This window comes from Neltuma alba, unplaced genomic scaffold, assembly GCF_004799145.2.
Source record: "Neltuma alba isolate B1F8T4 unplaced genomic scaffold, ASM479914v2 tig00010837_pilon, whole genome shotgun sequence".
Lineage (NCBI taxonomy): Eukaryota > Viridiplantae > Streptophyta > Magnoliopsida > Fabales > Fabaceae > Neltuma > Neltuma alba.
In genome coordinates, this window is record NW_021635637.1 from 188,265 (window position 1) to 202,195 (window position 13,931).

Here is a 13,931-nt window from a genome sequence, read left to right on the forward strand (position 1 = left end):
ACCTCTCAGCGTCTCTTTCTCTTTCGTTCCCTCTCACGCTGCTTTGAAAGTCTTCCTGAAGACTGAACCAACCTCATCATCAAAAAGAAGGGCTTTATCTATCAATCTATCTATTTATCTGTATATCCCAAGGGGGGACGGTGGGTTCAAGTTTGTTTGTGCGGGGTGGTAAGCTGTCAATCTATCAATCAAGGAGAGAGACCAATCCATCAATCATCGAAGGTTTTTTAATTTTTATTATAAGATAAAGAGGAAAAAAAAAGGAGATACTCAAAGAGATGTCATCCTCTTCTACTACTGCTGCCTCTACCTTATCTCAGCTGACCCACTTCCCTCCTTCAGACCAGCTTTGTTATGTCCACTGCAACCTTTGTGACACTGTCCTCGCTGTATGAGATTCCTCATTTTCTTCCCCAATTCCCACTTTCACCCTTTAGGGTTTCTCTTTACTCTTTTTCCTACATTGCTTTTCCTATCCTCTCTCTCTCCCTCTAATCAAGTGTTATTACTGAATGAAGTGCCTTCTCTTTTATATTTTTGCTGATGAATTATATTTCAGGTGAGTGTTCCTTGCACGAGCTTGTTCAAGACAGTGACCGTGAGATGTGGGCATTGCACCAACCTTCTTCCAGTGATCGTGAACATGAGAGGATTGCTTCTGCCATCAGCAAATCAATTTCACCTCTCCAACTCTTTCTTCTCTCCTCCTCCGTCGTCTCTTAACCTCCTGGTATTTACGTGTGCATATATATCTCATTTTGAATTCTTCCTCATTGATATATATATATATATATATATAAACATGTATCAATCAATGGAGAAATATATATGAATAGAGATATAGATAGAGAAAGATGTGATAATTAAGTAACCCTAATCGCCACGCCTTCTTCTGATTGCTGGTTTTTATATGGCAGGAGGAGATGCCAAACTCCAATCAAATCACTACTTCTCTGTGCCTCCTGCTCCTAGGGTTGCGGCAGCTGAAGAGCTTCCACGCCCACCCCTCGTAAATAGACGTAAGATTAATTTCTCCCTTGTCTGCACATTTCATCTCATCAGGTTTTTCTCTCCCTGCAGGTTTTCGTTTCTTTGTCATTTAATAAATTTACCAGGTCTGAGTTAGTGAAATGAGTCATATTGAATGTCTTCTGGTCCAATTGCTATCAATAGTCATCAACAAACCCTCACTCGCTTCTAAATAGTGTATAGATGCATACTCCCTCTAAAGAAAAGCATCAAACCTAAATCGGTAAGAACACAGGAATATATTGCCCAGCTCACCTTAATTAACTATAATGGGACGTGTATCTTTATATGCAAAGCACAACACTCTGTAAATTTTGCTTCCATTTTTGACAGTTCCAATATCTTTGTAGAATACAGATTGGAGGAATAAGTTGTTGTTTTAGGGGTTTCTAGTGAGTGAACCCGAGAGGGGAAGGGGAATAATTGTATGATGATGATGTAGAGAGAGAGAGAGAGAGAGAGCCCGGATTCCCCTCAACAAGTTCAGTAGTGAGCTTGAAACCCATAATAACAGTATCAGTGGACAAATTAATTGTTTCCCTTTTGGGCAGAAAGCAATAATGATGAGATGATGGTAGGAAAAAAAAAAAATAAAGATTAGAATAAGGTTGCAACTAGAGGTCAAGGAAAATGAATCTGATGTGTGTTTGGATCTTTCATTTGCAGCCCCTGAGAAGAGGCAGAGAGTCCCATCTGCCTACAATCGCTTCATCAAGTAAGTATTACTTATCTCCCTCCCTCCCTCCCTCTCTCCCTTAAATATCTTCTAATAAATCCTACTTTAACCTTAATTAAGAACTTTGTATGGATTCGTCACTGTTTGTGTATACATTTAAGCTGAAGCAAATTTGGATGGTCCACATATATACATCTGCAGGGACGAGATCCAACGCATCAAGTCTGCAAATCCTGATATAACCCACAGAGAAGCCTTCAGCGCAGCTGCCAAGAATGTATGATCCCTATGACCCTGCCTAGCAAGATACGCTAACAAATAAATAAATGTAAAAACTCCTAGGGTTCTAATATTTTATTTAGGTCTTCTTACTTTCCTTTACATTCTCATTCCAATGCAATAGTTTATTATTATATCACAAGCTTCAGCAGTACATAATGACCCGTCATTTGGCTCATAGAAATAAGATCAGTTTATATTTGTCTTTTTTTTAATAAAAAAGTTGCTCATTGACTAGTGTCATCCAAATCTATAGATCCGCCATCTTTTCCAGACCAAGAAAGCTTCATTTTTTTTTTCAAATCCATTGCAATACTAGTTACCTTATATACCATCTTACAGAAATGAAACTCTAACTATAACTATCAATTTTCAAGATTTTACGGGAAATCGAATCCAAAAGCATATAGATTACATGGTCGTTCTTCTCCTCTATTTATAAACTATAACCAAGTAGTAGCTAACTAGCCACCTAGTTAATAATGTGGTTAGCAAAGCGATAGAGTTGAATGTCTGATATATAAAGTTGAAATTGGAAGGGAGAATGAGCAATTTTGTAGTTGATTAGGGTTTCTTATTGTGTGTACTACAGTGACTGACCGGTGTGTTTGTATTGTGTGTATATAATGTGTCAGTGGGCCCACTTCCCTCACATACACTATGGTCTCATGCCTGATCAGACTGTGAAGAAGACAAATGTGCGCCAGCAGGTAAATTATTATGCACCCCTCTTCTTCCTGCACTTTGTTGCAGACACAATAATGCATTTTTATGGCAGCCTGACTTTGATATCTGAGTCTCTTATGTCTTTTTCAGGAAGGAGACGACGACGAAGTTCGCATGAAAAAAGATGGCCTTTTCATCTCTTCAGCAAATCTCGGGGTTCCTCCCTATTAATCTACAACTCTACTATCTGATGGTGAAGCTCATGATCTATCTGATGTGGATAACCAATGACTATGATACTATATATCGTTAGTGCTTATGGAATGTGCATGTAGCTAGCTTGGTAATTATTAGCAGAGAACTATCTTTGTCCCTGAATTTTCCCAGCTAATTAACTATTCAGTTCATGATTAGCCATCTTGCGTCTTTATTTTCCTCTTTTATTTCGCTTGCACGACGCACGTTGATTATAGATTTTTTAATTTTTTGGGGAAAAGTTTTCAAGGTCTAATCATCAGAATGAGTCTATATTAACTAGTCTTTCATTTGCTGTGAATTGGATTCTGAATGGGCCAAGAAATTAGAGTCTTTTACTTAAGGAGAATGTGTGAATGTTTATTACGTTTAAGTATTTCTTTAGAGTTGAAGCAATACAAAAGAGTCATTTAGTTTAATTTTCATAGATGTCAATGTTGCAGTTCAGGCATGAGAAACAACAAATCTTTTTTTAGGCATAACTTGAAGTATTATCAAATCACTAAATTTGAGAATAATTTTTATTACGCCGAGAGTATTAAAGTCTTCCTAATAAGTACACTTCCTGAAATTAGAAGTTGTGCTCTTCTCCTTACGGAGGGATAAGACAGGGTGAGACTACTTATCATCTCAACTAACAGCTTGTTGGAAGAAATAAGAAATTAAATCTTGAAGCTAAGAGTATTTTTGCTTTGTGCAATAAATACAATATATGTCAAGCTAAGAAGAATAAAGTTATCTTGAATCTTAAAAATTCAAGTGTGAAAATCCTTGTGTTCGTGTGGAAAACAGTGAGCTTAAAATTAGGTGAAAACACACATCAATTGATAGAAATAGGCGAACAAATGTATATGACTCATGTCCCTTCTTTTGCTGAAAGCTATGTTTTATTTTATTGAATATATGTTCTTTATCTTCTTTGAAAAAAAAAAGGTTGAACAATGTGATCTGATCTCCAAAGAAGCTGTAGTATCACCAACGAAAGGAAAATGTGAATTCAAATAAACTTCATAGGGTCTATCATAGAGGGAGGACAAGTTTTGTCTCCTGATGAATTGACTTCATCTGTCCTCTTCCCAGCAATTACTTCCAAAAGTCAATGCCCTAATTGTTGAGGAATATGCCTAGCTAGCTATGTCACTTGACAATGTATTTTCCTTGAATAAAAATGAAAGGCTTTTATAACTAGTGTGATTCCCTTGAAATTTGCGGAGTGTTTAAGTATGAGATGAGAAGTGAACTAATTATTTCTTGCTCATTATATATAGGTTACTAACTAATAATAATTAAAGATATTTTTTTTGGCATAACTGCATTTGGAAAAAAAAACAAAAAGCTTTCTGGAATAAACTAGAGTGAGTTTTGTGCATTGCATAGAGTTTAGAAAAAGAATTTGTACTATTTTTTTTTTAATTTAGAGGGGTGAGTATTAATGAGAGGTTAGAAGTAGATTTGATCCTATTACCTCTCATTACTGAGGAGCTTTCGAGCCACTAAGTTTCAAGATCATTAACAATTTGTATATTTATAACTTATAAATAATAGCATGTAATTTTATATTATTAAATTTATATAAAATTATATCTTATAAAGTTATAATATTGCTTGTCACGTCAAACTACAAACAAATGGAAACCTATGTTCTTATTGTTCACATCCTAATATCCTGTCGAATCTAAGATGAATGACATAGATGTTAAGAATAAAAAAATAAGACAATTTAATTTGATTTAACAAAGATGACACAATACATAATAACCTTGAAAAATAAACTTGTAAAACATCACGCTCATTCTATAGTTTGATAATGGGTTCTAGGACTAAACTTTTCTTTTCACTACAAAAAAAATGTTAATTCTAGCGGTTATGGTGTTACATTTCTAGCGGTTTTAACCGCTACAAATAACATTTGTAGCGGTTAACGAAACCGCTAGAAAAACAGGTGTTAGAAAAAATTTCTAGCGGTTATCTCAACCGCTACACATCATGGTCAAAACGATAGAACATTTCTAGCGGTTACGAACCGCTAGAAATTATCTGAAGGAGACACATTACTAGCGGTTACAAAACCGCTAGAAATTTTTTCCGGGGAAACGTTTCTAGCGGTTTTATAACCGCTAGAAAAGTTTCCCCGGAAAAAATTTCTAGCGGTTTTGTAACCGCTAGAAACCTGCTAAACGGGAATTAAATAATTTCAGTAGCGCGCGAAAATTACTAGCGGTTATAGAACCGCTAGAAATTTTGGGAAATTAAATTTTCACACCAATTGAATTTTTAGAATGGCGGGAAAATTTTCTAGCGGTTCTTAACCGCTAGAAAGTTTGGCGCGAAATTTAAATTTGACGAAATATTTCTAGCGGTTCTGAACCGCTAGAAATGTTTACCGTGCCAGAAAAAAAAATTTATGGTTTTTCATATTATAATTTTAAAAACCATTAAATAAATTATTTGAAGAATTTTTGTTAATTTGTATAATTAGTTATATGTTACATTTTATATATTCAAATTTTGTAATAAAAAATATGTAATTAAATTATGAATGTGTTAAAAGAAGTGAATTTAATCTAACAAGATAATTTAATTGAATATTTAATAAGATAGTTGAATTGAAGATGATATATTTTGGAATATTGAACCTATAGTATTAAGTTGATGAGTATTTGAATCAGTTGAGGAGGGCATGACAAATGTGGAGAAGAAAAATCTGAAAGGAAAGGAGAAATAAATATGTTAGTAAATTTTAAATAAAAACAAATAAAAGATACAATGAATTATAAAATAAAATTCACTTACCATAGAGTAAAGAGAAAAAAATCACAATATGAGATAGTAAGAAAAAAAGAGAGAATTATGAAGAAGAATAGGAGAGGAAGGAAAGAGATGGAGTAAATGAATGTAGAGAAGATATGGTATTTATAGAGATCAGCGACACATTTGTAGCGGTGTTTTTGTAGCGTTTATAACATTTTGTAGCTGTTATTCATTTTCTAGCGTATATAAAAGCGCTAGTAATTAGTAGCGGTTACATATGTAGCGGTTATTAACCGCTAGAAAGTTAGTATTTTTTATTTTTAAAATCTGAACGAATTTTAATTTACAGGTATGTATTTTGTAGCGGTTCATAACCGCTACAAATTTTTCACGATATTGTAATTTGTAGCGGTTATTAACCGCTACAAATTACAATTTCACGAAATTGTAATTTGTAGCGGTTAATAACCGCTACAAATTACAATTTCGTGGAAAAATTTGTAGCGGTTAATAACCGCTACAAATGAAAATTTTTTATTTTAAAAAAATTTTACGAATTTTAATTTATACATATGTATTTATGGACGAAAAATTTGTTAAATAATTTATTTTGGATGCTGCTACTCTCCATCATCATCCGGCCTGAAAGGACATATTTTAAAAAAATTTGTTAAATTTATGTTGTATTTGGAAAAAATTAGTAATTAGTAGTTAATTATTTAAATAATTTAAGAAAAGACGTGTACCTGATAAGTGGCAAATTATCATCTCCTTGAGGAAAGAAGTCTTCAAAATTCGAGGGTTGGAAGGGTTCACTGTCGTAAATAATGTCACCATCACCCATATCGTAAAGATCCCGTGGCTTGAGGTGAACGACCATATTCCAGTCTTTATGTTTCTCGTCCTCGACATAGTAAATTTGGTGTGCCTCAGAAGCAAGGATATATGGCTCATCATCTTCAGATGCCCCCGTATGAATAAGTCTTGAGAAATTGACTGAGGTGATGCCCAAATGGTCAGTAGCGAGTCCCCGTGAAGTTGTCGTATTTGCCCAGGAGCATTTGAACAGTGTCACGGTGAAAAGCTGGTAAGTCAACTCAATAATGTCAATTAGCTTTCCATAGTAAGTGACGCCTCCAAAGCGCATATCGCCATCACTACTGCTAGCATAACATCTCGTTCCGAATGTCCCGCAAACTCCAGAGTTTTGTGTGAGCAATCCCTGATCACGTGCAACCGTACAGAACTTGAAGCCGTTGACATTGTACGCGGTAAACCTCCGTGCATGGTCTAACGGACCGAGAGAAAGAGCTCTGAATTCATCTGTGTATGGGCTGTTGTCATTACGTATTCGACGTGTAAACCAACTGGGAAACTCTTTGTGGACTCTTTTATCAATGTCAGCAGAACGCGCACGGCCCCGTAGCTGACGCCTGAGATAACTCCTAAACTCACTATAGTAAAGTGTAATTTGTTAGAAGAGTCAATAAGAAACAAATATAAAGTGTAAAAGCTAGTGAGCTTATATGATATATATACTTACTGCATGAAGGGTTCAACTTGGCTGCAATTTATCAAAACGTGTCTGTGTGCCTGGAGTTTCTCTGTAGGAGTGAGTCTGAAGAATTCATATCCTCCAACTGGTTTCCCAACAGGAGGAAATAAAGTTGACGTGGAAGGACCGGGAGGAGAATCATCTACGCGACGCGGGCGGTTAAAAGATGTCTCCATGTCATCAAAGTACCTCGAACAGAAAGTTAGGACCTCATCTCCGGAATAACCTTCTGCTATTGACCCCTCAGGCCATGCCTTATTCCTAACATATGATTTTAATTTTCCCAAGTACCTGTAAGTTAAAATTGCATTAATAATTACGAGTAAATGAAAGAACAATGTGAAATTTAAAGAGGTGGGAATAAAAGATAATCTAGTACCTCTCTATAGGGTACATCCATCGATAGTGAACTGGGCCAGCAACCTTTGCTTCTCGAACAAGGTGGACAGTCAAGTGAACCATAACAGTAAAGAATGATGGAGGAAATATCATCTCCAAGTGACAAAGTGTAAGAATAATTTTATTTTGCAGCTGATCAAGCTCTTCCGCTACCAAGACCTTCGCACACAACTTCTTGAAAAATGAACATAATTCTACCAAAACCACCGATACATCAGAAGGAAGTGTGTTTTTCAAGGCCAATGGAAGTAACTGTTGCATAAGAACATGAGAGTCATGACTTTTCAACCCAGTAACCTTTCGAGCCTGCAGATCGATACACCTTGAGATGTTGCTAGAATATCCATCTGGTACTTTTATGTTCTTCAACGTCGAGAGGAAGATATCCTTGTTCTGCTTTGTCAAGGTGAATTTAGCTGGCTGAAACTTGTCGTTTTCATCAGGCCAAGCCTCTTCACGAATTCCCCAGGCCCGTAAATCTTTTCTAGCTGCGAGATGGTCTTTGGACTTTCCAGCTTCATTGAGCAACGTATATAGCACATTATCGCACACATTTTTTTCAATGTGCATAACATCCAAACTGTGTCGTAGCAAATTAGATTCCCAATAAGGAAGAGTGAAAAATATGCTTCTCTTCCGCCATTGCATAGGTTGCGTATCAGATGTCCCACGAGATCGTCGTCCCAATCGTTCGGGATCCACACTCTTACCAAACTCGATATGAACATCTTCTAACTGCCGCAAAATATCCATACCAGACAAAGTAACAGGAGGATCTCTCTTCTCCTGTTTCCCATCGAAGCGAATCCGTTGCAATCTAAGTCTGTGCTTGGAATCAAGGAACCGTCGATGTCCTATGAAGCACCACTTGCGACTGTGTGGAAGGCGACATGGCACAGAATCAAAATTGCACTCAGGACAGGCCAACCCAGTATGCACATTCCAGCCAGACAAAGTTCCCAAACCGGGAAAATCACTTATTGTCCACATCAAGGCTGCACGGAGATTGAATAGTTGCTTGTCATGTGAGTCATATGCCTCAACACCATTCGTCCATAGGTCGAGCAATTCGTGTATCAACGGTTGCAGGTATACGTCAATATCATTTCCTGGTGCTTTCTTGCCAGGAATGATCATGGAAAGCAAAAAGGAGCTCTGCTTCATGCACATCCAAGGTGGTAGATTGTATGGAATTAACACCACCGGCCAGATACTGTAACTTGTGCTCATGTTTCCGAAGGGATTAAAACCATCGGTTGCCAATGCAAGACGTACATTTCTAGGATCATTGGCAAAGTCTGGAAATTTCGCATCAAACGCTTTCCACGCCTCCGAGTCTCGTGGGTGCCTTAACCTACCATCTAGGTTTTCCTCAGTCGCGTGCCACCTCATGTGCTGAGCCATTTTTGATGACATATACATTCTTTGCAACCGTGGTTTCAAAGGAAAGTATCTAAGAAAATAATATATTAAAAATTTAAAATACCGAATATTTTTAGAGACGGAACAAGTAACACGCTGTAATAATTTGTACCTGAGAATTTTGGCCGGTTTCTTCTTTTGCTTCTTGCCCTTTCGTACCGACTTATAGCGTGACGTCTTGCATCTCGTACAAATCTCTTTGTTGGCATCATCTCCCCAGTATAGCATACAGTCGTTTGGGCATGCATCTATCTTCTTATAGTTCAAGCCAAGCTTGTTAATAATCTTTTTTGCTTCGTAAAAAGACGGAGGGAATTCAGCTTGGGGGAAAGCATCTCCCAGTAACTCCAGCAACATAGACATCGCCTTGTCAGTCATACCGCACAAGCATTTGATGTGATACAGCCTCACCAAGAATGACAACTTCGAATACTTTGTACACCCAGAATAAAGAGGCTTGTCAGCTTCGGTCATGAGGTCAAAAAATTCCCGAGCAGTTTCGTTTCTTAGAAACTCCGGTTGAGGTCCCTCTACTTCATCTTCGTTGGGATTCGAGCTTTCGTGAACACCAAAAGCATCACGCACAGCATCATTCACGGCATCGGCCTCATCCACTCGAACTCCCATCCGTGAAACTACTGGCACTGACTCAGCACCCATATCTAGCCGTTCCCCATGTAGTTGCCAAAATACGTACTCTCGCGGAAAAGGCTTAAAGATTAAATGTTCCCTAACAATATCTTTGGGATGCCACTTTTTGAAATTACATTTAGGACAGGGACACTGAATCTTACCATTTACGGCAGCATTGGCGAAAGCAAAATCCAAGAAATAGTTTAGACCAGCCAAGTATTGCGGAGTCGACCGGTGCAAGTTGATCCACGACCTATCCATGACTAATAATGCTCAAATTTCGTGAAAATATGCCACAGAGCTCAAAGAGAAGTTAAAATGAAATTCAGTTGAAGTGCTTCAGCTTATAAAGGAGGGTGGAGGAACGGTCATTTTTTTGTAGCGGTTACAAAACCGCTACAAATTTGTAGCGGTTTTAACGGAAAATTTCAATTTCCAGCGGTTATTAACCGCTAGAAATTCTAAATATCGGTTACAAACCGATAGAAATTTCTAGCGGTTTAACGGGAATTTTCTCTCCATCTGTTTTGAATTTTCTAGCGGTTTTATAACCGCTAGAAAATTCGGTCAAATTTGAGAATTTTCTAGCGGTTCTGGTGAACCGCTAGAAAATTTAGAATTTTCTAGCGGTTCACGTGAACCGCTAGAAAATTCTAAATTTTCTAGCGGTTCACCAGAACCGCTAGAAAATTCTACAGTTTTAAAAATATTTATTAAATTAATAAATGATTATAGAATTATTTCGAGTAATTAATATGTTTAACGTGTTTAATAAATTGTAATGTTGATGTTGTAATAAATAAATAAATATTTCAATATTAATTAGTACTTGACATAAATAAAATTATAGAAATAAATCAATAAAGGAAACAAATAAATATAAAATTTAGATAAATATCTAAATAATATATAAAACCGTAAAATTAAGATTCTAATAAAATCCGATACAATGAAAGCAAATCATGGGTGGGGGGCAGAAGCAGCATCATCGGGATCATCCTCTGCTGAATCCTCCGGCTGACGGTGGGCAGGCCGCTCAACCTGCTGGGACTGGACTGGCGGATGGCGGGGTAGGGGCGGGACTGGTGGCATGTGTAGGTCGGGGATGTCAGGAACCGAGATGTTTGGAGCTATACTGACCACCACATGACGCAGAGCCGTAGCAGCTGCCAAGAGCTGGTCAAGCTGCGTCTGGAGCTGACGATCACGCTCCTGGAACTGACGATCACGCTCCACGATCCTGGCCTCGAACTCTTGTCTGAGCTCCTCTCGCAATTCCTCTGAAGATGAGGAACCCGGCCGCTTCGCACTCGCATGAGAGCTCCCAGCAGTATATGAAGGGCCAGCGCCACTTGAGCGGGGCAGCCTAGTCGGTGTAGGTCCAAGTCCAAGCCCGCTAACTCGACCAGGGTGCTGCGGCCGGCCAAGACCCGCTAAAAGTGAGGCGGTGGGATCCAAGGCAGACCCCTGAGACTCACGCAACTCGGAATCGACCTGAGTCATCCGTGCCTACCAAAATTAATATAAAGAAGTTAATTATAATATAATGATATCTACACTGTGATATTATATTAATATTTAATTTATTACTTACCGCTATCTCCTCAACCTCATCCGACGCACGCCCGTCTCGGGGTCTATACACCATCGGCCACATCTCGCCATAAGTGGGCGTGTATCCCCGCTCCTGCTGCGTCTTTTCTATCTGTAAATGAAATCAAAGAAATAATTAGTTACAAATTAAATACATCTACATATTTAATAAATTTATTTCAAGTACTCACAATCTCGTCATAAGTGATCGCAAAGCTCCTGGATCCAGCCCTATGACGTATCGTCTGATGCCTGACGCTCCTAGCATTTCTCCTAGAAAGAGCCTGAAGCAAAATGTAAAAAAATTAAATTAAATGAGTCAAGTCGGATAAAAAATAAAGAAATTATAATTAATACAATATTATCATACCATCTGGTCAGCCGTCATCCTAAAATAGACGTAAGTGGACCAGTCTTGGTCCGGGACTCCACCAGGTACATCTGCCAGTATCTCCTGGAGGGGCCTCGTCCCGTCACCTTTCTTCTCCCTCCACAGGTCGGCCCTCCTGTTCTTCCATGCCATCCCCAGCCTCTTGATCGTGTCAGCCCTCAACTCCTCCCCCAGAATAAATTTACTCTATGATTAAAATAATAAATTAACTAAATAACAAATTATAAACAAATAATTAAGCAATTTCAATAATTAAAAACAAATAATTAGTTTTTAACTAATTTAACAATATTATAAATAAAATATAAATTAATCAAAGTTTAATAATAATTAAACAATTAAGTAATTTAAATAAAAAAATATTTTTACTCAACTAAATTTAAAATTATTATAAGTAATAAATTAATGAAATCAATAACAAATTATTTTCATTTAACTACTTTTAAATAATTTAAATTAAAAATATATATTCATTTAACTACTTTTAAAAATATTATAAATAACAAACAAATTAAATAAATAAAAAATTATAATCAAACAATTAAATTATTTGAAAACAAAATATATAATCATTTATTTAAATTAAAAAAATTATAAATAACAATTTTATATTACCTTCATTATTTCCCAGCCTTGCTGCTTCTTGTCTGAGGTGATCTTCTTCCAGTCCTGCACGTAGATGGGGAACAGCGTCCACTGCTGACCAAGGAGGCGCACGTACTTGTTGTACAACTGGCCACCTTTCTTCGTCGGTTGGCCCAACTCATTGAGCGGCACAACCACTCGTCCGCCCGTCATCATAGACAGCTCTCTGGCTGTCAGCCTCCGATAGGACCTGTTCCCCTCAGTGTCTACAAAATTTAATTAAGAAATAAATTATATATCAATAAATTAATATAATTTCTATATAAATTAAATACTGATCAAAACTTTAAAAAGTTAAAATAAATACTTACCGACAAATTCCACCTCATAACCAGCCTGACGTCTCGGAGCAGGACGCTGTGCAGCCTGGGGATACTCATTCCCCTGATCCTGCTGCTCCTCCTCCTCCTCCTCCTCGTCAGCAGCATCAGCATGGGGTTGCTCATCCCCAGTAAAATGAGCCTCCTCAGTCCGCTCAATACCATCCTGCTCCATAAAACTGAGGATATCCTCCTCGCTCAATCGTAGTCATGAATGCTGGGAAATGGCTCATCAGCATCATGATGAACCTCACTGGGTCCAGCTCTCTCAGGATCAACTGGGTCTTTCCCATGTCGACGAGGCATCCTAATAACAACAAATAGTAATTATTTATAAATGAAATAAAAAAAATTAATTTATAAGCTATAACATAATAAAATTAATAAAATAAAACATAAAATAAAAATTATTTATCAATAAATTACTATTTTTACCTGAAAATAAGGATCTGCAACTGAATCAGAACTCAAATATGTTTGTGAAGAAAATTCAGCAGAGCTTCGCTTCCAGAACGATTGAAGAAGTGAGAGTGTGGGGGGGGTATATATAGACCGAAACTTTCTAGCGGTTAGGCACAAAACCGCTAGAAATTTCTAGCGGTTTTGTGCCTAACCGCTAGAAATTCCCAACGGTCATAACCGCTAGAAATTCCCAACGGTCATATGACCGTTGGGAATTTCTAGCGGTTCACGGCCGAACCGCTAGAGATTTCTAGCGGTTCGGCCGCGAACCGCTAGAAAGTCTGGCGGTTCGGCCTTGAACCGCCAGACTTTCTAGCGGTTCGCGGCCGAACCGCTAGAAATCTCTAGCGGTTCGGCCGTGAACCGCTAGAAATTTCTAAACTCCTCGGGGAATGAAAAAAATTTCTAGCGCTTCATGCATCAACCGCTAGAATTTTTCAGTGTCTAGCGGTTTATTAGCCTGAACCGCTAGAAAGTAAACGCTACAAATTTGGCGCCAAGTTCCCGCCAAAGCCCGGGGGGTTTTCTAGCTCTAATTTTCTAGCGGTTAGGGGGTAACCGCTAGAAATGTGCATTTAATGGTCAAACCGTCTGTATTTTGCAGCGGTTTTTGTAGGAACCGCTAGAAATATCTGAAATTTCTAGCGGTTTTCTTTAACCGCTAGAAAGGTTCCGCTGCTACTTTTACAATTTCTTGTAGTGTTTCCCGTTTCGTCATTACATCAAAAAAAAAAAAATCATGGTATATTAATTATATTCATGTCGCAATGTGGAGAAGATGGTTCATGTTATTATGTGATTGGGAATCGAACAGTACTCGCTTGTTCTGCCTTGGACGCTTCAAATTGGTTGATA

General features: G+C 37.7%; 1 pseudogene; it reads left to right on the plus strand.

Annotated features, from left to right (window-relative positions):
• The first annotated feature begins 203 nt into the window (after positions 1–203).
• On the plus strand, positions 204–3,063 carry LOC114759392 (axial regulator YABBY 3-like; annotated as a pseudogene).
• The last annotated feature ends 10,868 nt before the right edge of the window (positions 3,064–13,931 follow it).